Source organism: Lycorma delicatula, chromosome 7 (genome assembly GCF_047948215.1).
Source record: "Lycorma delicatula isolate Av1 chromosome 7, ASM4794821v1, whole genome shotgun sequence".
In the NCBI taxonomy this organism is placed as follows: domain Eukaryota; kingdom Metazoa; phylum Arthropoda; class Insecta; order Hemiptera; family Fulgoridae; genus Lycorma; species Lycorma delicatula.
The window spans coordinates 29,167,859-29,193,184 of NC_134461.1; the positions used below are offsets into that span (position 1 = coordinate 29,167,859).

A 25,326-nucleotide genomic window follows, 5' to 3' on the forward strand; every position below is an offset into this window, starting at 1 on the left:
TCGGCGATGCTTTTTTATGCTGGTCAAACGGTACAACTTCATCCATCCACTCGAATATTTCAACTCCACACTCTGCGCATGCTACAGCATCTAACACGCCGGTAAAATAAAATCCCGTTTCTAACATATCATCAATACTGGGGCGTTTCCTCGTCCAATCCTTGAATGTCATAAGCCTATATAACAGTCATAAATCTCTTTTGCTGTTTCGCATTCAGGTCTACATTCGTAATGAATTAAACAGCCGTAAAGAAAAATAAATTTTAAATCGAAAACAAACACGCATTGGACACAAGCATTTTTCTTCGAATTGACGAAAATGTAATCTCTTCAAATCAGATTTCGAAAGAAGGCGGAATCTGCGACTCAGTACCGCAAACGGGACAAACATTTTCCAATTCGAATTCCAGCTCCTTTAATTTATTTTTAAATGCTGTCAATCTCTCGTCATATTCCGCGAGTATATGTTTCTTGGTTTGCGGCATCGGTTATAACTAAAAACAAAAATCGCATTAAATTTTGTTCGCTAATAAGTTAAACCAGACTTAAACAATATTATTATTATTATTATTTTTAAATGATTAATTATTTTATTTATATATAATATTAACAAAAAATAAAAATATTATTTTATATTAAGTTATTTGTGGACGATATGTATGTATGAGTGTAAATGAAGTGTGTAGTCTTGTACATTCTACCATTTCTGAGATGTGTGGTTACTTGAAACCCATCCACCAAAGGACACCGATATCCACGACGATGTAGTATTCAAATCTTTGTAAAAACAACTGGCTTTACTAGGACTTGAACGCTGGAACTCTCGACTTCTAAATCAGATGATTTACGAAGACGCGTTCACCACTAGACCAACCCGGCAGTTGTTTTTTTACTGGAATTAAGCATAATTATTAACATTTAATATATTTTTGGTAATTTAACAATTACATATGTCGTTATTACTTTATGCCGGAATTAATCAGTATAAGTACACATTATTTATAAATAATAATCATAATAATAATAATAATAATAATGATATTTCTGAACTTTGTACCTTAAACGATCAAATAAAATTGAATAAAAAACAGTTTTATTTAATATTACTGTACAATTCATAAGTATTAAAGTATTACGGCTATAATATATATATATATTTATATTTAAACGAATTCATTTACCACTCTATCAATATTAACGTTATTAATTTTGTTTAGTAATAAATAAACCGCTTTAACAATAACTGTAATTGATTCTACAAATGTATATAACTATTACTTTTGCGGATGCATATTGTTTAAAATCAAACAATTATATATTGTACAACTACATATATAATTATCGTCAGAATTAAACAAACACAATATCGTTTAAAATGCATAGCTACTCTAACATATTAATATTTAATACATTTTTTGAAAATTTGAAAATTATTATTTATTGCTGGAATTAAACAGTCAAATTTTATTTAAGAACAATATTATTATTATTATTATTATTATTATTGCTGGAATTATACACAAACCACACTATTATTTTTAAAACGTGTTAGTACTATATATTAGCGTTAATTATATTTTTTGAAGTTTTACAATTACATATATAAAGTCAAAATATATTATTTCATATTAAGTTATTAATAACGTTTAACTTACCTTAAATATAAAATAAAAAATGGCGACTTGGAAAATTAAACAGAATAACACAACACACACCACAGTATTCACTAGTAGTAGTAGTAGTAGTAGTAGTAGTAGTAGTAGTAGTAGTAGTAGAAAACAGTAAGAACGCAATAAAAACCGGTAGGGAGAGAGAGAGAGAGAGAGCGAGAGGTCAGAGATCAAACACCGGTTCAAACAGTGGGTGGGAGCAGGTGAAAATGCGCCGAAGAAAACAAAAACGGTTCCATCTGCAGGAAAACGGCTGCGGTTTTTTTGGATATCACGGTTTTTGGTTCTTTCACAAAGAAAATACGGCTGCACACTCGTATCGGGTTGTTGTAAAACTCCGTGACCAACCCTTCGTCTACATGCGCCGTATTCACCAGATCTCACTAACAGCGACTACTTTATAAATTACTATCTTTCCAAACCTGAAGAAACGGCTCGCTGGACGAAGTTTCATTTCCATTGATGTCAAAGCCGAGACAAACTTATTTTACACAATTGGGCATATACATTGTGTTATCCTGAAGGTATCAAAAAAGATGTAAAGTCGGTCTAAAAATATCGAATTGCAAGGTGACCATATCGATTACATTCGGAATAATCCTCGTATGCTGTATTATTTTGGATTTGGCAAAGGTCATGTTACGTCAATAAGTAGGATTAGATAAATAAATAAACACCAAAGTTAAAAGTTAAAAATTAATTCTGTACGACTTAATTTTGCTCATTATCTGCAATCAAATTTTATAATCCTTCAGACCATTTTAATCGTTTTTTGGCAATCGATTGCCAAAAAGCAATCGATAAAAGCATGGTTTTATCTCTTCATTTTTCAGAACTCGGCTGACATTTCTGGGTCAAATTTACTGCATAATCCTTCATTTGAGTGCACAGTTTTCTATTTTACCACCTAACAAAACTTTCACAGTGGTTATTTTTCTATGTTAAGAATGATAGAAGCAATACTCACTGCAAGAAGTAATTGCAAACAAAATTCACTGAAGGAAAAAAATAAAACTTGCTTGTAAAAATACATTACATCGTTGTAGAATAGTTTACAACAATGTGAATACTGATAATAACATGAGCAAAATCGTATGTACTCAAAAAACAAAAGTAAACAAAACAAAAATAAATTTAAAACAACTGTATAACTTATTTTAATACCATTGCAGTACCTTTCAATAATGGATTTAAACGAAACTGCCTACGTAGAGAATTTTTATTCTTCGTTTAGTCTTAATACATTTAACAGCCTTTTTAGACAAGCATATTAAGGTAAAAGAAGGACATGCATCTCTAACATTAACACTTGCCTAAATATGAAAAGTACAACAAAAAATGTACCATTTGATTTTATAAACTTTAATTTTTCTCATTTTAGTCTTTATGATGCGAGGAATAAAATCTAATATTTTGATAGAAGAAATTGACAAACGCAACTCGGGCAAAAGTTTTCAAAAATTTGATTTTGAAAAAAGTATTGCAAATAAAATTAAAAAAAAAAAAAAAAACTAATTTGGTTTTTGTTAGGCGTACAAATTAGGCAAGAGAAAAGATAAAACCACTTTTTTCGGCCGAAGACAACGCCTTACATTCAAATTGTTCAAAAATTATCTACAATTTTTGAATCGAAGCTTAGTTTTGTAAATAACTAACCTCTAGGAATCTAAAAATAAATTCAGTAAACTACTAGGAAGGATTTTGGCAAGAATTTTGTTGAACGTCAGAAATAACTGTAGCACAGATAGTAAAAGTAAAAAAGAAACTGGCAAAACTTTAAAGAGGCGAGTTTCCAGGATTTTTTTTAATTTTGCGTAACCTACTATTTTTTCAGTTTTCCAACGTTGAAGTTTTCAGTAAAGTTGGATTTGTGGTTAAGTTAAGCAAAATGCGATCGATAGCCGTTACTCAGCGATCATATTACACAGGTTATAAAGTATATTACCAGATTTTAATAATATTATGCTATTACAATTACACTAAAAAAAAAATGCTTTTTTAATTCGCCATAAAGTAAATAAATTACTTAACACGTATCTTACCCTCATTTTTTATTCGGCAGTCGAATCCACGCCAGTGTTTTGGATCACAATTACAATAATAAGCGGAAAAAGTATCATAACATTCTTGCTTATTAGCACATTTAGTATCATAAATTGATTTATCTTGAAAGTAATAGGGGCACTTATGTTCAAGGTAATGTTTCTCAACTGTGCATCTAGAATGAAGTGAAATACAATCATAAAATGCACAATATGTTGTATCACAGTTACATCGACCATATTCGCAACTCCCACCACGACCGCAATTTCTGTTTGTTTTACATTTCTGTACTACAACAAAATTGTCCAAAAAATAAAATACAACAATTACGCAAATGAAATATATTTTGAACATTATCTTCACATTAAATAACTTTCACGTACAAAGTGTGATTTTGTTTAATGTAAAAATTGACATTTAATTAAGTAAAACTAAAGTACAATCTATGTTTCTTTTTCTTACAGTTAAGAACAATAAGAACTAATAACTAGTAAAATAATTATAATATTCTCAAAACAGTATTATTTTTAAACACATTTTAAGTAAAATTTAAAAAGTATAACTAGATAAAAATAGTTTGTTTTACAATTTACAGACACTTCAATAAGAATATATGCAAATATATATATATATATAAATAAATCATTTAAAACAGTTGTCGAATTAGTCACTTTTAAGGAGGAGGAGTGTATTAACATTTAAAACCTGAACAAATTGTGTTATTAATCGATAACACGAAAGGAAGTTGGAAATTTTCTTTCTAGTACTAAAGTCTCGGAACAGAAGTCGAAAATCTTAGTACTCAAAGTCAAAAAAACAAGAAAACTGGCTTTTCGTTTCCGACGCCCACACTATTTCGCAGTCAGAAACGTACTAAGAGTACATACGCTCAATTAACCGGTAGAACGTACATACATGCAAGTTTTAACTCATTCACCAGTGAGACTTGCTACGTAAACGGATATGAAAAATATACCACTTCGTAGTCAACATAACTTGAAATATCTTTAACACAACGTCATCAAATTTTCACACGCACTTCTTCATGCACACTACTAAAGCGTATTTAAATTTCAATGAAATTGATCAAGTTGTTTTAAGATAGAGTATGGTATTTATCATATGTAAGCACTAATACTGGAACCTGTTCCTGGAAGTCTATTAATGCTTAGAAATAACAAAACTACTATTAAAGACAAAAATCTTTTTCTTTATTGTAATTTTCTTTGTTGTAGACTCATTTCGATATGAGCGTGTAAGTTCTCTTTGTAGTAATCAACCCGTTCACATGTACGTTTAACGTTCTATAATTCGCAAGTACGCTAAATGTTAATTATAATTTATCGAGAGGAATATTCAATAATAATAATATAATAAAAAGTATATATATATATATATATATATATATATTGAATAAATAATGAAGTGCAATAAATAAAGTGTGTTCATTAAAAAAATAAACATTGTTAAGAAATAACTTAACTAGTGTAGTCAGTAGGACAAATTCGAGCCGAATTGGCGAATACAATTCTACTTCGGCGGGGATTCTCAACCTTGTTCCCGCGGGCGCACGTGCGCCCTCAGAGCTACTTGCATGCGCCCGCGACAAAGTGTTGAACTAATGAAAAAGATTAAATTTTAAAATTAAAGAAAATAAATAAAAAGTTTATTTTAGTTTTTAAAATCTTACTAGTTTGAAATTCGCTAAACCGGCTTCACTGATCGCTTATTATAATCATTTTTCCATCGACGTCTTTATTGTATTAGTATTTTGGTGTTAGTTGTCACCGAGTGCTGTTGTCACGCCACGCTATTGGTGTTATGTTTTTTGAAGTTATACTTCTTTTACGCGATTAGGGCAATACGATGAAAGTGAAATTTTAACATGCGCGCGCATACCGTCACACGAAAAACTTAAATATAATGAAGTAAGCCGTTAAACAAACTTCAGTTTGTGTATACTTTAGCTAAGTTCTCTCGTAAGAAGCCCAAGCGATTAATATTTTATATTGTGAATATTGTTGTTCATATAACCTTATTTATTTACTCTTAATAATAATTATTCTGTACATAATTATCAATAAATATTTCAAGATTTGAGGTTAACTCTTCGTAAGTATTATATATTGTTAGTAAAATAAAAATAATAAACTTTATAATTATTATATATTCTTAAAATAGCAGAACTCCGGTAATAATTGGATACTTTTTAACAAAATTTAAATTAATATAAAAAAAGTTAAAAATGTACACATAAAGATTTTTAAAATGTCTACAACCAACATTTTTTAATTAATTTAATATTCATATTTGTTGATTTACTTATTCAAAAATTGGATATGTTATCGTTCGTTTGCTTCTTGCACGGTCGTTAATCATTATGTTTTAATTTTTTTGTTTCTTAAATTAAAAGTTTTCAATTTATAATTTTTTTATCTTCGAGATGGCTAAAACTAATCCTGAAACTTTTAGTCACTTTAAGTACACGCACCCATTTATTTTTTAAATCAACATTTCACTCCAAAATGAGTAACTCAAGTAAAAACAATGAACCTATCATTTTAACAAAAATTGGGAAAAAGACTACTTTATTATCAAAAATAAGGATACATTTATTTGCTTAATATGAAACAGTAAATCTGATGTGGACACCACGTGACTTCCTTGTACGCCTATTTAATTACATATATTATTTATATTTTTTATTACATTTTTTTCATATTCTTTTTTGTTATTATTGAACTATTATTTATTGTAAATTTTTTTTACATTGCGAGGTTAATTAATAAATCAATATATTTAATTAAAAAAAGAAATGAGATCGGTTTGGAACCGGTGTGCCTTCCCCTTGTAAGATCTATATATTTGATTTCAACAGATTTACAAAGTCTACTGAAAAATTATATGGAAGAACGTGAATAATTCTCATTAAAATTAGACGAATCAATAGATATATCAGACACAGCACAATCGGCAGTAATAATAAGAATGGTATTCAATGATTTCAGTGTGAAAGAACTATTAAAGTTACTACCGATGCAAGAGCGAACAAGGAGAGAAGATATTTATAAAATTTTTAAAAATTACTCAACAGAAATTAATATGCCTTTGCACAAATTATCAGCAATTATTACTGATTGTGCACCAGCAATGGTGGGCTGCAATAATGGATTTATTTCCCGTTGCGAGAAAAATTAATCGTTTCCGAACATTCTATTATCACTGCATCGTACATGAAGAATCATTATGTGCCAAAATATTACCGTTCGAACATGTCATTAAAAGAGCAAATCCTTTGTCACACGCATTGTTTAAAGCCCTTGTCGAAAAGGACGAATTTTCCCAAGCCGACCTTATCTTACAAACAGGTTTAAGATTGTTAAGTAAAGGCAAAGCACCTGTCCGATTTTTTTCTTTAGGAAGAGATAAAGAAATTACTTACTTTAAGAAATCAAACGCTTCCACAATTAGATAACATATAACGGTCGATGGACTTGGCTTTTTTAACCGACATATGTGGAAAATTGAACGGTTTAAACCTGGATCTCCAGGGAAAAGTAAACATTTAGCTAAAATGATTTAAAAGAAAAAATAATTGTGAAAAAACGTTATGTTGCTGGTTTTGAGGGTAGCAGTCAACCTGTAAACAGATTTCACAGCAAAGATTTTTAAGAGAATATTGTTTTTACACATTTTTCACATCACAAAAAAAGAATTTGGTTTTTATTTACATTAAACAGGTACTTTTCTGCAAATGTAGTTATGTACTGTTTATAAATAAAATTCGAATTTTTCTAAATTTCTTTGTTTTATTCGGCTTATCTTATACTGTTTTGTTCAAAATCAAACTTTCTACAGATCTTATTTAAAAATATTTACGTGTTTTATTACAAAGTTATTGTACGTCAAACATAAAAAACAGGGGTTTTAACCTTAATATACTGGTTTTCACAACAGATTTCTCAAAAACTACTGCAGTTACGGTTCTGGATCTATTTCATTCTATTTTTCAGATCAATAACCATAAGAAATCCTTACTTCTGTTTCCTTAATTAGCGTCATAAATACTTCAGTATGCTCTCATTACACCGAGGTAGCTGAAATCCGAGCGAAATCTTTCATTAGTCGCAACTCTCAAACGAAGAATTTTAGGACATATATGACTTTTTCCATTATTTTCACGAGCAGAATAGATAAGAGATACAGTACTGAGAATACGTAAGAGTACAATAGGTACCGATTAGAAATACAGTACTGGAATATGTTATATTTAATTATCCGGGCACGATTTATACGAATCATAAACGTTAATTTTATTTTTTTATTTTTTATAATCGGGACGGAAATTTTTTTCTTTTTCTTTGCGAGACAACATATTTATATGGATTTTATCGTACCATCCTTAAAAGTTAGTACGATTACTTCAGTAGTTTCCGATTATTTACTACAAAAATTGCTGTGAAACGTCGTAGTGTTCTATTCTATCTTGAGTTAGTTTTACTTTTCGTGATATTTTAAGTTATTTATGAAGCGACAATTTTTATTATTATTATTATTATGCATTAAACTAATCGAGAAAGACATTAACGTGTTTAATACTTTAATACAAATTTCTTATGTCTAGAAATAAAAGTTTGTGCTTAGGTTAGGGCCAGTTTTATTATAGAATCCTAGTGAAAAAAATATATATCTTGTGAAAATACTGGTTCTAGTAAGATTCTGAAAAAGAACTTCTCGTTTTCCACGGACCCATTTTAACTAAAAATAACAATTACACGTTTTTAGCGTTCAATGTATATCATAATATTTAATTCGTAATACACGTTTTATATATTTGCTTTAGTTTTAAAAATTACGCAATTCATCCGGATTTGTGGATGTTAAGCGCTTTAGCTCTCGGGTAAAGAAATTGGGGGATGTGCTATTAGATGGAGTAAGATAATTTTTCTTAGCTTAGCTTGCAGTCAGTGAATATATATGAAAAAAGCTAGCTAGCGAACGGTTGCATAAGTTTCCCGGGTTTGCTCTTGTTCGAGTTATATATACAAATACGCCATATGATTTTTAAATATTAATGATTTAATAATGCAATATTTAGAGAGCAATCGTAAGGACGATTTTCCCAAACTTATTTTTCTCATAGACCACTTTCAAAATTTTGCTGGTTCCGACGGACCCCCTGCAGCTACATTTCTACCATATTTCCAGTCGACGGAAAATGTGAAGATTAGATCTAACTATGAAAATTTGCGTTACGGCTGAGTTCCACGAACTAACAGCTTCCGAAAAAAAAGTGAGAATTGATTGGTTAATTTATGATTAACTGTGCTGTGAGTGGATGTCAAAAAAGTAAAGTTGGCCGATCAAAAAAAATGCTTCTATCCAACTTTACATTTTTGACATCTACTCACAGCACAAGAAAGCAATCAATTCTCACTTATTTTATTTAGAAAACTTCCCATTCAGAGTGGTAAAAAGCAAAAGAAAAATAGTATATTTTTTGTGTTGCGTTTATTCAAATATGTAATCATTACGCTATTAATTATTATTGTTATCGTATTGCAATGTAATATAATAAAATTGTCGTAATATAATTAAAATTAAACATTAATAACGTAATGTAACTTCTACAATGACGATCACAAAATAGTTACAATTTTAATGGGAGGGTTGTACTTGATGGATTGACAGCAAATTATCAATATTTGGCTTCAGTTTTGTTAGGAATAAGCGCAAATCTCCCCGTTCTGTGATATTGAATCTGCTCCTTTTTTTTTGATAAAAGGTTTGTAACGACATTAAAACTTTTTTCGACAAGATATAACGAGGGAAACGCTATCAAAAGCTTTCTTTGCAATTCCCCACAATCCAGGATATTTTTCTGGTATTTCTGCCTGCAGCCAAAATGTTTGATACCCTCTTTTAAATTTCACCTTCAGCTCCTCATTAGTGCTAAGCTCGAGTAGCTCCTCTTGTAATATCACATTCTCCACTTCCGTTTCATCAAATGGATTTATGATCCATGGTGGTATTTCCATCGTCAGAATATCTTCAAATCTGATTTTGAAGTCATCATGCAGGGCAATTTAATGTTGAACGTATGTCTGAATATCCTCATCAAGGCATTCTACCTGTGAAAAGTTTGAAAACTGGGAAAATACGCGCCGACTAATATTTTGCTTCATAAATTTCAATTTTCCAAGAAAAGCTGAAATTACACCCTTTGTTTTTATTAAATTGAGACTGTCCCCTTGTAATTGTAAGTTACACTCGCTGAGCTTCTCAAAACATTATCTGCCTAGATTGATACGCAAAGTCAAGTCAACAGTTTAGTTCTTCACTATCGAAACCAGATACGTTTCGTGGATCTCCGCTTACGAATTGTGAACCCCCATTTTTTTATCACGCCAACGTAGACCCCCGTCGAATCTCCCGTGGACCCCTGGGGTCCACCTGGACCACTTTGGGAATCAATGATTGATTTAAAGGTTCAATAAAAAGAATTCGGTCCCATTTACCTCCTTCATCAAATGACTTTTATCATCAAAATTATACTGTATTTAGGGTATAATTGCTAAAAAAGTACCACTGCCTTACCCGTTTGTCAACAGAGAGGTACAGACTGGAAATTATAGTCTTGACAATTTTGTGCCCGTTTTCACGATTAATTTTTGCGATACACCGAAACATATCAGCCATAATTAAAATTTTTGTCAACCGATTTGGACAGATTAAATGTTCATTTTGTTTACCGTGAAAGTCTTAACATTTCTTCTAATAAAACAATTAGATCAAATTAATATTTCCGGTACTTTTGGTGATTAAAAAAGCTGTTTATATTTTTTTTTAATTTCCAAAGGTGAAATTTTAAAACTTATTTCGTACAAGATATCGGGTACCTATACACTAAAGTTTCTTAAAATATCTCGATCCGTTCGCGAGATATCAATTTTTCAGTTCATGTATGAGCATAGGCCACCAGATGATGTCATAAGCGGCCTTCAGGTCAACCAGTACTGCCAATGTTGACATTTTCCTGTGGAATGCGTCTTTAACATAGGTAAAATTGGTTACGTGGTCCATTGTGCTGCGGTGCTTGCGGAATCCTGCCTGAGCATCGTCAATGAGTTTTCGTGCTTCAACCGACTGATTTAGACAGTTTGCAATCATCCTTTCTGCCACCTTACAAAAAGCATCCGTCAACGACATTGGTCGATAATTCTCCCCCTTATTGACTTTTTTCAGTATAGGAACGATTTCGGCTTTTCTCCACTGCTCTGTGGCACGTGCTTCTACAAAATCAAATTTATGGCGGCTAGAACTGTTTTCTTAGCGACATCGCCGATGCAAATTAAAAGCTCGGAGAAAATACCATCAATTCCTGCCGATTTCTTTTTTTTAAGTCTGCAAGAGATCACTCTCCAGTTCAGCAATAGTAAAAGAAGCACCAGACAGCTCCTGAGTTCTCTTGTCCAAGCACGAGGTCACTGGACGTTTGGTCAGTGTCCCGATATCTATTGGGTCGGCAAAAGAATGATTGGCACACTGCAAGGGTTGCTGCTGCATTGGAGGGTTGTCGTTGTTAAGTCGGGAGATATATTTGCGAGCTTGGGTAACATTCTTTCTGAAATTCAATGTAGCAATAAAAACCCCGAAAGCAAAGCGCTGGCTTTTTTATTTCAGGGTGAAGCTCAGCGTGACGTTCCTAAGTGATCTGAGGTCCTCGGGTCTTTTGGTTCTTTCGGCTATGCGGTGGCTATTGTCTCGTCTTTTCTCCAGGTTGCATAATGTGGAGTTCCAGAAAAGTTTGAAGTTTTTCACCTGTTCACGGGGTACGCACTGTTGTGCACAATCCAATAAGGCTTTATTAATTGTGTCAATAGTTTTTTCAGGGGAGTTTTATCAGTGCCTCAGAAAGAACCGCATCTGTACACGTTCAGAACTTATCCCAATCAGCATTCTTGAAATTCCAGCGCGGAGCCGGACACTTATTGTAAGGTGTCTTGACTGTAAGTGAAGTGACGAGAACGGCTCTATGTCTGCATCCGCTGGCGTCATCAAGAAGTTTAACTTTTGTTTTACGAGTATGGGTGACGACCAGATCTGGCGTTTTATCTTGACGTTTGACCCGAAAATGACAAGAAAGTTGGGGGGTTTCCAAAACCATGGTTGGTTACTATCAATCATTTCCTCTAGAGTACTCCCAGGCACGGTGAGTCTTGAATAGCCCCATTTGGTGAAATCTCCAAGGACAATGCTGTTAGCCTGGATTGATGCTTCAAAAGAGGGGAGGGACGTTACCAGGAGGGTTGTACAAGCCAATTATACTAAAGTGTTGTTCATTTTTCCTTACCTTGACCTTAACAGCTTCAAGCTTGTCATCATCTTCCATTTTATGTAACACTCGGAGCTCCGTTGTTAAATTTTTCTTAACTCCAAAGAATATCGAGCCATGGGTTCTCTGGACCCATCCACCAACATCCCCAATCAATCTATGTCCACTTTCCTTTCGCACTGTGGGTCCACCTCTTCTGCTACACCCCTATCAACTCCTCCATAATATCCAAATTGACACGTTTCTTTTTGGCAGCAATCAATGGTCCATGTTGGCATGACCTTCTCTGTTTAGTTATCTCTAGGTCAATCGGGAGCAACCCAGCTATCACTTCGACCACCTGCCGGGATATGGTTCTGTAAGCAGCCGTCACCTGTAGACAGCATTTCTATAGAAGGACTACAGTGCTTCCCTATATCTTCCATACACAACATCTGCCCAGACTTCAGCACCATATAAGAGCGTGGCATGGGCCACTCCTGTCAGTACTTTCCTCCGTTGTTGACCTGGTCCTCTACAATTTGGCAGAATCCCGGCTATGTATCTTATTACCCTAATAATCGTATTATTGTAATACGTGTGGTATAATTGTGCTTTGCTGTGTCTTAGTGTTGCTTGTGTTTTGTATCTTTGTGTTGAGTGTGTGACTGTATTTGTGTATTGGTGTTCCTTTGATTGAGGTGTCCAATTGTGCAAACGGGCGTTTCCCCCTTCGTGAAGTAATGCTGCATAAGTGGTTTCCAGGAAGGGGAGGTTTAGTCGGTAGTGCGCAGGAACACATATGCATCTAATAATATCTTGCGGAACCTGGCAGCGAGCCCAACACTGCCTAGGTGCCCATAAATGGGGTCCTTTCACCTGTAAAAATTAAATAAAAAAAAAAAACTCCAATCAATATACCAGAGGTAATTTGTCAGAATCTTTTCATATATGTGATGGCGTAGCTGTTTGTCTGATAAAACTCAATAGTTGCTGTGGCTGCTCCTGCTTTGATAATAAATAAATCCATGTCTAAATAGTACGTTTGAATTCTAAAAATTTAGTGTTGTTAAGGCCTCCTGCATTCCAATAAAAGATACGAAGGTTGGTGGTAGAGTTCTTAAAAGGGCTGGTTTATGGAAGGTTCTTTAAAGCCATCTTGATGTAGTCAGCGTGTTAAAAGGCGAACCTTATGTTGATCGTTTAGAATAGGCAGGGGGCACCATGAGCAGGCGATCAACTTCACCAGCCATTACGAAATACATAAACAGGCAAAATCACACAATAATGAAATACTAGATGAAGAAACACAATTCAAATCATACTACATAATTGATACATGTCTGTCTAGTTAAGACAAACATACCACCAGCAGTAGCATCAGCTAATATCAATGTGAAAACTGCAAAACCATAAGTCTCTGAGGATAATCTATCTCATAGACAAGAAAAATGAATGTTTTAAATGTTCTAAATGTTTAAATGTTCAAAACATATTATGTTTTGAATATAATAGCAAATTGAAGCCATTTTTAGTAAGCCATTTTTAGTCATTTATTGTTAAAAGTTAGTAAACTAAGCCCAAAGAAATACAGTCAATACCAACACAATGTTCACTCTGTTCATTTAAGGCACTGGCATTACAGCAAACATAATCATTGTCAAAAATGCAACCCTTGCTGGTACATGGAAATTTATGAAGTATTTTACAACACATAATAGTTGTAAAAAAAGAAACACCAGGATCATTTAGAAAATTTTTGACCTGTTGCACAGACATTGGGCAAGTAGGAAAAAATAAATATTATGTATTATCATTTGGTTGACATGCTGAGAAGTTTGATATCATACATTTAGTTGTGTTTTGTGGTGACCGAGTAAAGCAAACAAGTTTTGACATTTTCTAAAAATGGATAAAATTGAAGTCCGAGTTATGAAGTAATTTGTTTTAAAAATGTTTCACCATAACAGATATACTGAAATAGTTACATCTGTTTTAAAGGATTCTTCCTTTGTTTTTGATGATAACAAACTGGGCTGCAGATTTTAAATACAGTTGAACTCCATTCAGTCAGGATGCCCAAAATCTGCTACAACCAACGAAATCGTCACAAAAATCCTCAATGCTGTATTAAATGATTGCTGACTGAAGATATACAAGCTTCCCGTCATAGTAAACATTTCAAAAGACTGTGTCCACTATATTTTACATGAAGTTTTTACTATAAAAAAGCATCCCACTCGATAAGTACTGCGTTTATTAATAATCGACCAAAAGCACATTCGACTGAGCACTTCTCAAGGATTTAGAATTACTTAACAGAGATTCGGCTGAGCTTCCTCAATGTTGTATAACAGGAGATGAAACTTGGCTTCACCATTTCATGCCAGTGTCCAAACATGGTGTAGGAAAGTCCATCAATGAAAGGTAAAATGGTGGAACCATAGCATAGGCTATGGTTTTTTGAGATTCTTCATGGCTCATTGACTACCTGGAAAAAGGCAGGACATCATTAGGGGGCATTACACTTCATTACTTTACTGATTCAGACTAAACATCCACATCTAGCCAAAAAGATGGCTATTATCTTTTACCATGATAATGTGCCTGTACACACATCTCAGGTCGGTATAAAACTCCATGACCTACACTTCAATGCTTCAAAACGCACTGTATTCACCAGATTTGGCTCTCGGTGAATACTTCTCTTCCCAAACCTAAAGAAATGGCTGGCTTGAAGTTGGAGAAAGATTCATTTCAAATGATGAGGTCAAAGCTGAGACAACTGCTTAATTTACAGAGTTGGGCAAATCACATAATATTGAAGATATTAAAAAGTTGGATAGTAATTGGTCTAAATGTTTTGAATTGCAAGATGATAAAGTTAAAAAATAACATTAAAATTTCTGAAAAATCCTTCTGAAAGATTGTTGCAAAACGACAAATAATTCTGCCATCAAACACCGCATAGGAATATCACCTCAATTCGACTGTAAGAAAGTTCACATGTGTTACATCTTAAAGAAACATACATCTGTTAAACAGTTCACAAAAATCAGTTTGATACAATGCAGTTTGATATAAATCACCATACCCTTTCTATTCTAATCTAATCTCTTAACAACTCAACCTGCTACAGCCTATATTTTAAATTATCAGTTTCATTAACTTAATTATTTTTCTTTCCTCTATAATACATTTAACTCTTTATACTGTCATAAAACTAAAAAAAAATGAAACAGTTCATTGTAAAACTACTGAAAATTCCGATAAACTATCCCAAATTCTTAAGTATGGGCTTGATGGACTACATATTAATAGACTCAATATTCTGTTCAGCCTCTTACTCCTTTTATACTCCCTTCTTTAATCATAACATAGAACAACAACCAAAGAAGATGAACATCAAGATTCACAGACAATATTATTTTTTCGATGGAACCAAAAAGTGAGTTAGAAAGACTGAATATTATGAATTTATTGCTAGGAGAGATTCAATTTCAAAATGCAATAATAATAATCTTTTATTACTGATAAACTGTATACAAATTAAAGTTACATTAGTATTAATATTATATTAATTGATAGGGTAGCGGTATAATACAATTTTTTATATTAATAATATCAGATAAATAAAAATCATATTGTTTAATCAAGCTAATAAATTAAAGTAAAATAAATACACTATGAAAAAATATAACGGCTACCAAAAATAATCCAAACTTAATGCATAAACAAATTTTATAATCTTTTTAATTATTACATTTGGCAGTGAAAAATCAAATAAAATCAATTTTAATCAAACTAAATTTATATGACAAGTTTTTTATTTTTTAAATCTATACCATACAACTTTAGTCAATCTTTCAGTCATTTTCATAAACTGGTGCTGATGTTTCCGCTCTGGGATAAAATGTCGTTATCAAAGCTGTGTTTAAAATTGCTGCTTTTAAAATTATAGACATTCAGAATTAACCTATTCATAGCAAGTGCTTTTATCTGTCGTATCTAATGGCGCTTATCAATATTGATTATTACATCTTGTATTTGAAACTGTGTCCTATTTATCCTACATAAAGCATTATGCTTTGGAGCAGTTAATACACTCTAGCAACACTGTTTACTTGGCGGTTGTGTTTGTATAACAGTTTTTTGTTCTGAAGACGGCAGCACTGCAACCAACTTTTCATTTTTTAAATATGTGTGCTATTTGCTCTTCAAGTTTGTTTATACATGTTAATTGTTTCTAACTTATTTTAATAAAGAACGGAAGTTTTCAATTCGGCTTGCATTTTTTTTTTTTTGCAAGCTGTCGTCTTTAATGAAAACATGAAAATTAGTGCGATGTATTTTTTGTTACAGTATATGAGTGTTACATGCAATTTTATTCCTAAGTTTTTTTTTTAGATTGAGTTTTTCTATGTGATCTTCAGGTAAAATGGATCAAAAAGCCTCCTAAGAGACTTAGTGATTTGAAATGTCAAAACTAAGCAGGTCTGTGATTATTATTTTTCTATATATAGTCATCCCTCACTAAACAAGGTTTTGTTTAACAGGTCGTTCACATGCTCAATAAACTACTATTTTTTTCATTAAAACAGTGTAATTTTTCAAGTATCAATGATGTCAGGGAATCTTTTTTTCATGGTAAGGTCATAATCGGTAAACCAGGGGGGAGAAGGCTTTCCCTCCAAATATTGTACAAAATAGTAAACTCCAACAGCACTGATAGAAGGTCATGTTACAATCCTCCCCACATTATTACATACTATTCCTTTTGGGTCTTTTGTAATGTATGTATGTCAAATATTTATCCTTCTGGGCATTTTCTAATGTATATACAGTTAAATTTTTTAAGTTTATTTATAAGTATTTTTATAATAATTTTACCCATTAAGTAACAATGGATAAGAGAAAGAATAAAAGCTATTATATCTGTGTTCAATAATAACAATTTTGGAACAGAGTGGTGGTTATAAGAAGAAATAACACATACCTTCACCTTTAATCTTTAACTGAATATGATCTACGAGACATCAAAGTGAGAAAATGACTAACGGATGGTGCAATCACAACTGCATTTCATTTGAGACCTTCGCAACTAGAAGAAAGGCTTAGATTTTTTCCACTTTGAAAAGTGACAATAAAGCTGCAAGCATTCATCAATAGCTACTAACAAATGTAAATATTAATTTATTAAAATTTTAGATGAAGAATATTATGGAAAAAATATAATAATATATTTTGAAAGCCATATGCCACAAAAGCATTTCATGTAAGATAAAAAAAAAGTTGTTTCTGGCATCAAAAGAACGAATCATGATTTTAGCAAGAAGAAATTTCAAAGGCAATTGCCAACCAATGCAGAAGACATAAACTGCAGTCAAAATCCTACAGCTCTCAGAGGATTCAATCACCAAGAGTCACCAGTCATTTGAGCTGAAACAGGAGAGCACAAATAACAATACTGCTTTTTGAAGATCGGTTTACAACCTACTCTCAAACATCAATAAAAAGATCCTACGAATAAAATAACGTTAGCTTTAAAGTTTTGTTACTTTTAAATATCACCACTGGCCAATCTTATGTAATAAATTACTCATGTGTAAATGTAGAAATTGTGTTTCTGCCTCCTAACATGACATCCATTTTACAGTATATGAACCTTGGAATGTTGCAAACTTTAATGCCCAACTATCTTAAATCACTTTTGAAAAACCAATAAAAAGCACTAAAAGTGCAACAAAATTTCAAGAAAAGCTTGTTCTACAAGATAACAATCAATACAAAAGAATGCAACGGAAAATATTTGTCATGGAAGCGAGTAATATTAAGCAATAGGAGACATGTATGGAAAGAACTTTTACCACCTCATTGTGGAAATGATTTTGTAGAGTTTAATCAGCAATTTATCACAGTTGTTTGAGAACTTTAATGCCAGTGAAAGCTAGGTATGCTGTTAACTTATAGTGGCTCTAATCATCAAAACAGATTTTTTTAAATTAATAAAAAAAAGGGGCAAAAAAACAGAAAAAATTTCACAGCATGTTAAAAAAATACGTTGATTTCAATCAGTAACAGCAACAGTATCTACAAGACACCATAAAATTTGTTTTTGTTCACTGTTAAGAAAAGGCCAAAGCTGTCCTTCAGTCTCATGTAATGCTTCACCATCTTGTGCCTCGCAAGCAAGTGCAAGAGACTGTAAAAAAAAGGAATAACTCTTCATCAAGCCAGTTTACTGAAACAAATTATTACACATACAAATAATTTTTAAAAAATGATCATAAAATTTAGCAGTATATATTTGTCATATATTTTAAAGGGAAAAAAAATTTTTTTTATTTTACAAGCAAAAAAATTACACTTTGTTCAAATTACTAAAACATTTTTATTATTAAGTGAAATTATTACTAGGGAAAAAATCTTACTAATTCTGCTTGATAAAATTTTATGGTTGAAGAAAAAAATAAGATAGGAATATTAATTTTGTAACATAATATACAACTTCACTAGCGTGCGCGCGCGCGCGTGTGTGGGTGTGCGCACGCGCGTGAAAATTATGATACAGTAAATTACTTGACGTATTGCATTCCATAAGTCATGCACTTATATCACTATATTCTAAGAAAACTACCGTGTGATACAATGTAATGCAGCTGTATCCATTGTTTAAAATAGAATATTAATTAGTACAACATAAGACTTTCATGATTTAAAATACTACACAAGACTTCTCCATCTACAGTTGAATAATTGTACTTGTTAGTTAACTTAAAATATTAATGCCCTACTATACACCATTAAATTATTAACATGTACGTCAAATTAATTAATTAATAATTGTATTATTAATATTAAATAAGTAAATGCACATTATTTGTAAAATATTAACTGTAATTTTTTTTCAAGGTCCGATCGGTCACAAAATTAAAACTACAGTGAAAATAACATTTTTTTATTTGAAACAATTACTTACATAGTTACACTATTTCTCTACATAGTCCCCACTCCGATTTAGACATTTGTCGTAGCGTGGTACCAACTTTCCAATACCCTCGTCATAGAACGGAGCCGCCTGTGTTTTCAGTCATGTTTCTATGCTGGTCTGCATCTCGATGTCTGTGCCAAAATGTTGTCCTCCTATCCAGCGTTTCATGTGAGCAAAGAGGTGAAAATTGGATGGAGCCAAGTCCGGGCTGTATGGTGGGTGATCAAACACTTCCAAACGAAAACGCTGCAGGAGCTTCTTTGTTGCAGCTGCTGTGTGCGGCCAAGCATTGTCATGGAGAAAGACAATGCCCAATGACAACATTCCCCTCCGCTTATTCTGAATTGCACTTCGTAGACGTTGAAGAGTCACGCAGTATGAGGCTGCAGTGATGGTGGTGTCACGTTCCATGAATTCCACCAAGAGAACTCCATTCTGACCCCAGAACAGAGTAGCCATACACTTTCTGTTGGAGAAGGTTTGCTTGAACTTCTTTGGTTTACTGGGAGAATGAGAATGCATCCACTGTTTGGACTGTTCTTCAGTTTCGAAATGGATCCATGTCTCGTCGCCTGTGACAATTTTGTTCAAAAATCTTCTCCTTCATTGTGGTAGCGCTGGAGAAACGTTAGGGAGGCGTCCATTCTCATTGTTTTGTGATGGTCGGATAGCATCTTGGGAATCCATCTCGCACACAGTTTGCGGTTCTGAAGTCTCTCACTCACAATAGTGTAGAGAGCTGACCTTGAAATTTCAGGAAACGAATCATTCAGTACAGAAATTGCGAACCGACGATTTTCTCGAATTGCCTCATCCACTCGCTCAACGAGATCATCGGTTGACACTCGCTTCCTTTCCTGACCGGATGCATCATGAGCATCTGTACGTCCTGCTTTAAAGTTCCTGCACCATTGTCACACTTTTCTGTCACTCATTGAAGTTTCATCGTACACATTACTTATTCATCGATGAATTTCAGCCGCATTACACCCCTCAGCCTGAAGAAATCGAATTACCGCACGCACTTCACACTTGGTGGAAGATGCTATTGTTGTAGATATGTTTACTTGCTAGCTGCGTGTTCAGAACTAAACGAAGTGATTGAAGACCGTACTAGAGACGCTGCGCAACACATATGCGCAAAGGTTTATCCGATTTTTGCGCGGGTTTTTATTTCGCGACCGATCGGACCTTGAAAAAAAAATATTTCCTAAATGGTTGGCTGGCTATACTTTTTCAGATTCTACTTTTAAAAATTAAACAAAAGGTATCCTTAGGAAAAAATGGCGATTTCTCCTTCATTCTCCATCTGTCGGCCATTTTGTTATTTTTATATAATAATTTATATCTCAAGTTTGGATAGAGGGATCACATTAATATTTGGTAAGTGTCTTGGTAATAAAGTTTTAAAATTATAAAAACATCAGGAATTACCTTTGCAAATTACAAAATGGCAGTCATGTTTATTTTTCAATCCATTATATCCGTAAATATTAGTTTTATCAAAATTTATGTTATTTTATAAAATTTTAAGCCTTTTATTTTGAACATAATTACAATTTATTTATTTTTTAAATTGATTAACAAATAGCCGAGTTATGGCAGAAAATTTAAGTAATAATATATATATATATTTTTTTCCACTTTCTTGTGTACACAATAACTGCCGTAATTTTCCACCAATCACTTTCAAATTTATACACAGAATATACACAGAATTATACACCCAAAATCTCGGTCAAGTTCATTATTGGAAAAAATCGATCTATGGGGGTGGAAATGGGAGGGCTTGATAAAAAAGACAAAATTAAAACAACGTTCCTATTATTTTTTTGTTATAGGGGCCTAAAACTTATCTTAGTAAAGTTTTTTTCATATCACCAACCATTGGCCCACAGGGTAGAAAAATAGGGTTTCAGAGACAAAAAATATCATAACTCCCTTAATAGGCACAGTATCAAATCCGTTTAAAGTGGTCCTTAGTCCTCTAAACATTACCTAAAACTTTTGTCTGAAACAAATTTTGATATCACCAACACTTATGGCAAGGGATGACCAAAATGTTGCTGAAATTGTAAGAAGATGGGGGGGCTTATTGTATGCTAAACAAGTGAAACTTTTTTCGCATGCAACCATTGTCGTATTGAGTAAATTTGAAATTTTTCACTTTAAGATGAAAATCTTTTTTTATCCCTTACTTAGCACCAGTGAAATCTACCTCCGCCTTCCGGCATGCAGAAGGGATTTTTTTAAAAAGGGATTTCATTGTGTAAACACATAACTGGCAAAGTTGGTAGGAGGACGATATCAATTTCGATTTCAATCGTTAATGAAAGGAACTGAATTGTTAGGACATTTCAAATTAAATTAGAGCAAATAATTTAACGTTGATTTAAACTCACGAATGAAATGGACTATATTAAAATCGGACAGTCTTCAAGATTAATGAAAGTAATTTCAACTTCAGTATCCAGAAGAAGACATTCAGCAGCGTAGAAGAAAGTATATTGTTCTGTAACAGCACCTGGTCAATGAATTAAGAGTAAACAATTCTGATCAATTAACACATCAAAGACATTAATTGACAGAGCTTGGGCATTACCTGGTCAAGTGAATCTTTGAAAACCAATCACAAGGGCAACGGCAGACTATGAAGGCAACCTAAACAAAGGCAACAGTATATTGCTAACCCAATCAGGTTGGTGTCCAATAATTTGGATCAGTTTAACACCAAATATAACTACAACTGCCTCACGCGAAATAGTCCCATAGTCCCCCATTGTCAAAGTAAGTAACAGGAGACGCTAAGCTCTCAACAGAATATCGCAGTAGCTTTTATACCTCATTCTGGTTGGCCAAATAAGTGCTATGTAAAGCATAATCGCCTTGCATACACCTTTACATAAAATTCTCATTGTTTTAAAATTTAGACAGCGATCGGGGTGGACCACCTTACAAATGCCAAAGAAGACATCACACGCCTTCTTAGCGACATTCTGAAAGCACTCCTTGAATCTGAAATGCTCATCAAGGAGTATACCCAAGTACCATTTGAAGGCGATCATCAAAACACAGGCTTGCCGCATAGTGGAGAAACGGACCTTCAGCAGCATCATGGTGGTCTTCTCAGGGCTAAATACCATTTTGTGTTAATTGCTCTACACTTCTAATACTCTACAGGGTTGAGTTGCCCGAAATTCGACTTCATTCCACAAGTCTCCTTTGACCAACAGAAGCCATCATCAGCATAAGCGCACAACATTCACTGGGCGACCTCAACCACATGGGAGAGTCAAACTCCACAACCCAAAGCTGAGAGCCCAGCACACTCCCTTGCGTACATACCTTGGACAGTATGTTACTCACCTCAATGCCAACATAATGAAGCACTACATATCGGTTACAAAAGTAACTTTTTCTAGCACCCCAATCTCATCACGCACACACGCCCACTGTTGTAATTGATACAAGGCAGAGGGCTACCACAAGTTGTTAAATGCCCTGGATATATCCAAAAATATAACCAGGACATATGCAGAGTCAAAGTTAGTAATGATGACAATCACTTTTAAAATTGCATCCTCTGTTCTTTTCCCCAGTTGAAAACCATACTGGTCCATCAAGAGATTTTTCCAGGTTAACCTTCAATTAATCCAAAAATATATAACACCTCCTCAAACACCTTATCAAGCACTGACAGAACCATCAGAGGATCCTTGTCACAACCTTTAAAAAAAGCTTAATCACACCTCTTTTCCAACAAAGCAAAAAATAGACAGCAAAAAGCATTCTATTCAGAACCTTCGTTACTGCATCTACACTTATGCCCAATGGCGAACAAGGAGTTCCACAGAGATTCCCTCATGCCGAGGAGCTTTATACCTTGGAAAACTGCAAAAAAACCTACCACACCTCAGCCTCAGTAATCTCCAAAGATACGAAAAGAAATGACCTCATGCCGAAAATACAGATGATACTGACAATCACCCTCCACACCACTATCTGACAATAAATCATTCAACAGAGTGCTTAATATTTCTGTTCTGTCAATCAGTACACCTTGCTGAGTCGAAAGAGCAGACAGAAGAACGTCTTTCTTTCATTTATTCTACAAATCCAAAATCCTCTAAATGACACCCCAGGGATCCTTATTATCCTGATCCTGCATGAAAGAATCATTAAGAATCCCTTTTTACTGTTCAAATCATATGAAAATACCCCCAAATCCCTATACTCTGAAGCGAGTTCTGTCGTCGCTCAGAGTCACCCTCATATAGAGAAGCTTACAAGATGACTCACAGACTGCTTCAGATCAGAAAACTCTCTTTTCCACCACGGAGCAATTCTCTCCTGAACAGAACTACGAGGAATAGTTTTCTATAGCATCCACACAAGCAAGAGAAAGCCTCTCCACCAAACTCCTTTAAATCCATTATTCCAAACTCCGGCTCAAGACATTAATACATCAACAAATCTTTTGCAGTCTACCTTTCTGTACAGGAAACACACCTGCTGAACTGTAACAATGTACCAGTACACCTGGAGATTCTGATAAAAAAAACTGTTTTTTTCTTTTAAATCTAACAACAGTTATTGCTTGATTTCATTTGGATCAACCTAGCAACTGGTAGGGAGTTCCTTTATGAGCTCTTCTCAAACAAGACAAATAAAAAAAAAAATTATACAACTAATCATTAAAGTTCTGTTCACATCTCTAACACTTACCAGGTGGTTGTTTTGCCATGTATATTTTTCTAACAATGTAGCTAATCCTGGTGATAACCTCAGTGGAGGAGGTCTCAATAACAGCACAAGAAGAACTTTGGTAACTTCACATCTGTAAATTCAGAAAATAATACAAAAAACAAAATGGTTTTCCATTAATAAAAGTTGAAAACAAACAATGAAAATTTAAAAAAAGTCAATCAAAAGAGCCAAAAAACTTAAAATATTTAGGTGAAATAACACCCAAATGTTTTAAAAAAAGAAGGAATTAAAGTCAGATCACAAAAAAATGGAAATAGTTTATTGTCTTACAAGAAACATTACCATAAAAAATCCTTATTCAAAAACATTAAGATGATGTAAAACTGTAAAACAGGAGGGTATTATATAGTATAGAAGGTCTACAGAATTTCACAAGAAAAAACTAGTATAAGTTGAAAATATAAAAAATAAATATTTAACGTTTTTGAAAAATAGAAAACTAAACTAAGCTGATTCAGAGAAATTGAAAAACGATCTAAAATTACCAAATATTTCCAAAGAAATTATTTTTGACAAACAAGCTTTCAGTAAACTAGTAAATGAATCTAAATTTTCAGAGAAACAGAAAAGGAAACACTACTGGGCATACAATGAAGTATCATTATCATCACCCAGACATGATATTTATATAACAAATAAATAAATAAATATTAAAATTAACAATTAATTAGAAACCACTAAAACCCAGTAATATAAAGACACAGCATACATGGAAAATGCCTGTGACGTATGTTAAAAATGAAATAACATTAACAATCTAAATTAAAACAATAAATATACCATCTGCCGTACATCAAATGACAAAAAAAGCTCAAACACACTACAGTAAACTCAAATATTTTAATATAAACAGACACCCCCCAGGAAAACATAAAACATTCAATAACATCGTCTCACTGTTTCCTTAAATATCTTGGAAGTTAGTTTAATCTTCTGACGCAATGCCACTTAACTGACAATCCACAAGGATGTTTTGCACAGTTAGTTGGCAGTCACAGCAAATACAAACAAATTGGTCTGAGTCATTAGACATCCATGAGTGAGCCTAGTGTGCCAATTCGCAAACAGCACTTCCTCACGACAGTTATTCCTGCATCAGGAGCTCCACGATGATAACAGAACAAAGTTCATTGTTGATGGGAGCATTCCATTCATTTTCTCAATCATCACCCTTATCAGAAACACTGAGTCACTTGTTTGTTATAGTCATAAACACTGTATATCACAGATGACAGGGTGTCTGGAGTACATGTCACTAATCGCCTGTAAAGCACTCATAGAATCTGAACATACAAGTACATGTATAAATGTTGGGCTAATTATATTTAAAGCCTTAATAATAGCATACAGCTCCGCAACAAAAACACTGACAAAGCTGGGAAGGCCACACATGTATGTTCTATTGCCAACCACAAAAGCACAACCTACAGAATTAATGTTTCCTATAAACTATGGCACCACAATTCACGCTATTTATATTATAAAATTTTTCTCGTAATATACCAGATTTGTGTTCTTATGATACAGATAAAGACTAAAGC

General features: G+C 33.2%; 1 long non-coding RNA gene across 1 annotated transcript in view; it reads right to left on the reverse strand.

Annotated features, from left to right (window-relative positions):
• Positions 1–17,257: 17,257 nt before the first annotated feature.
• LOC142328233 (uncharacterized) overlaps positions 17,258–25,326 on the reverse strand; it is a 69,589-nt gene continuing 61,520 nt past the window's right edge. Inside the window, exons 2-3 of the long non-coding RNA XR_012757232.1 lie at positions 23,744–23,855; positions 17,258–18,268 (exon numbers count right to left, since the gene is read on the reverse strand). This is a non-coding gene — a long non-coding RNA (uncharacterized LOC142328233). The remainder of the gene's footprint in view (positions 18,269–23,743; positions 23,856–25,326) is intronic.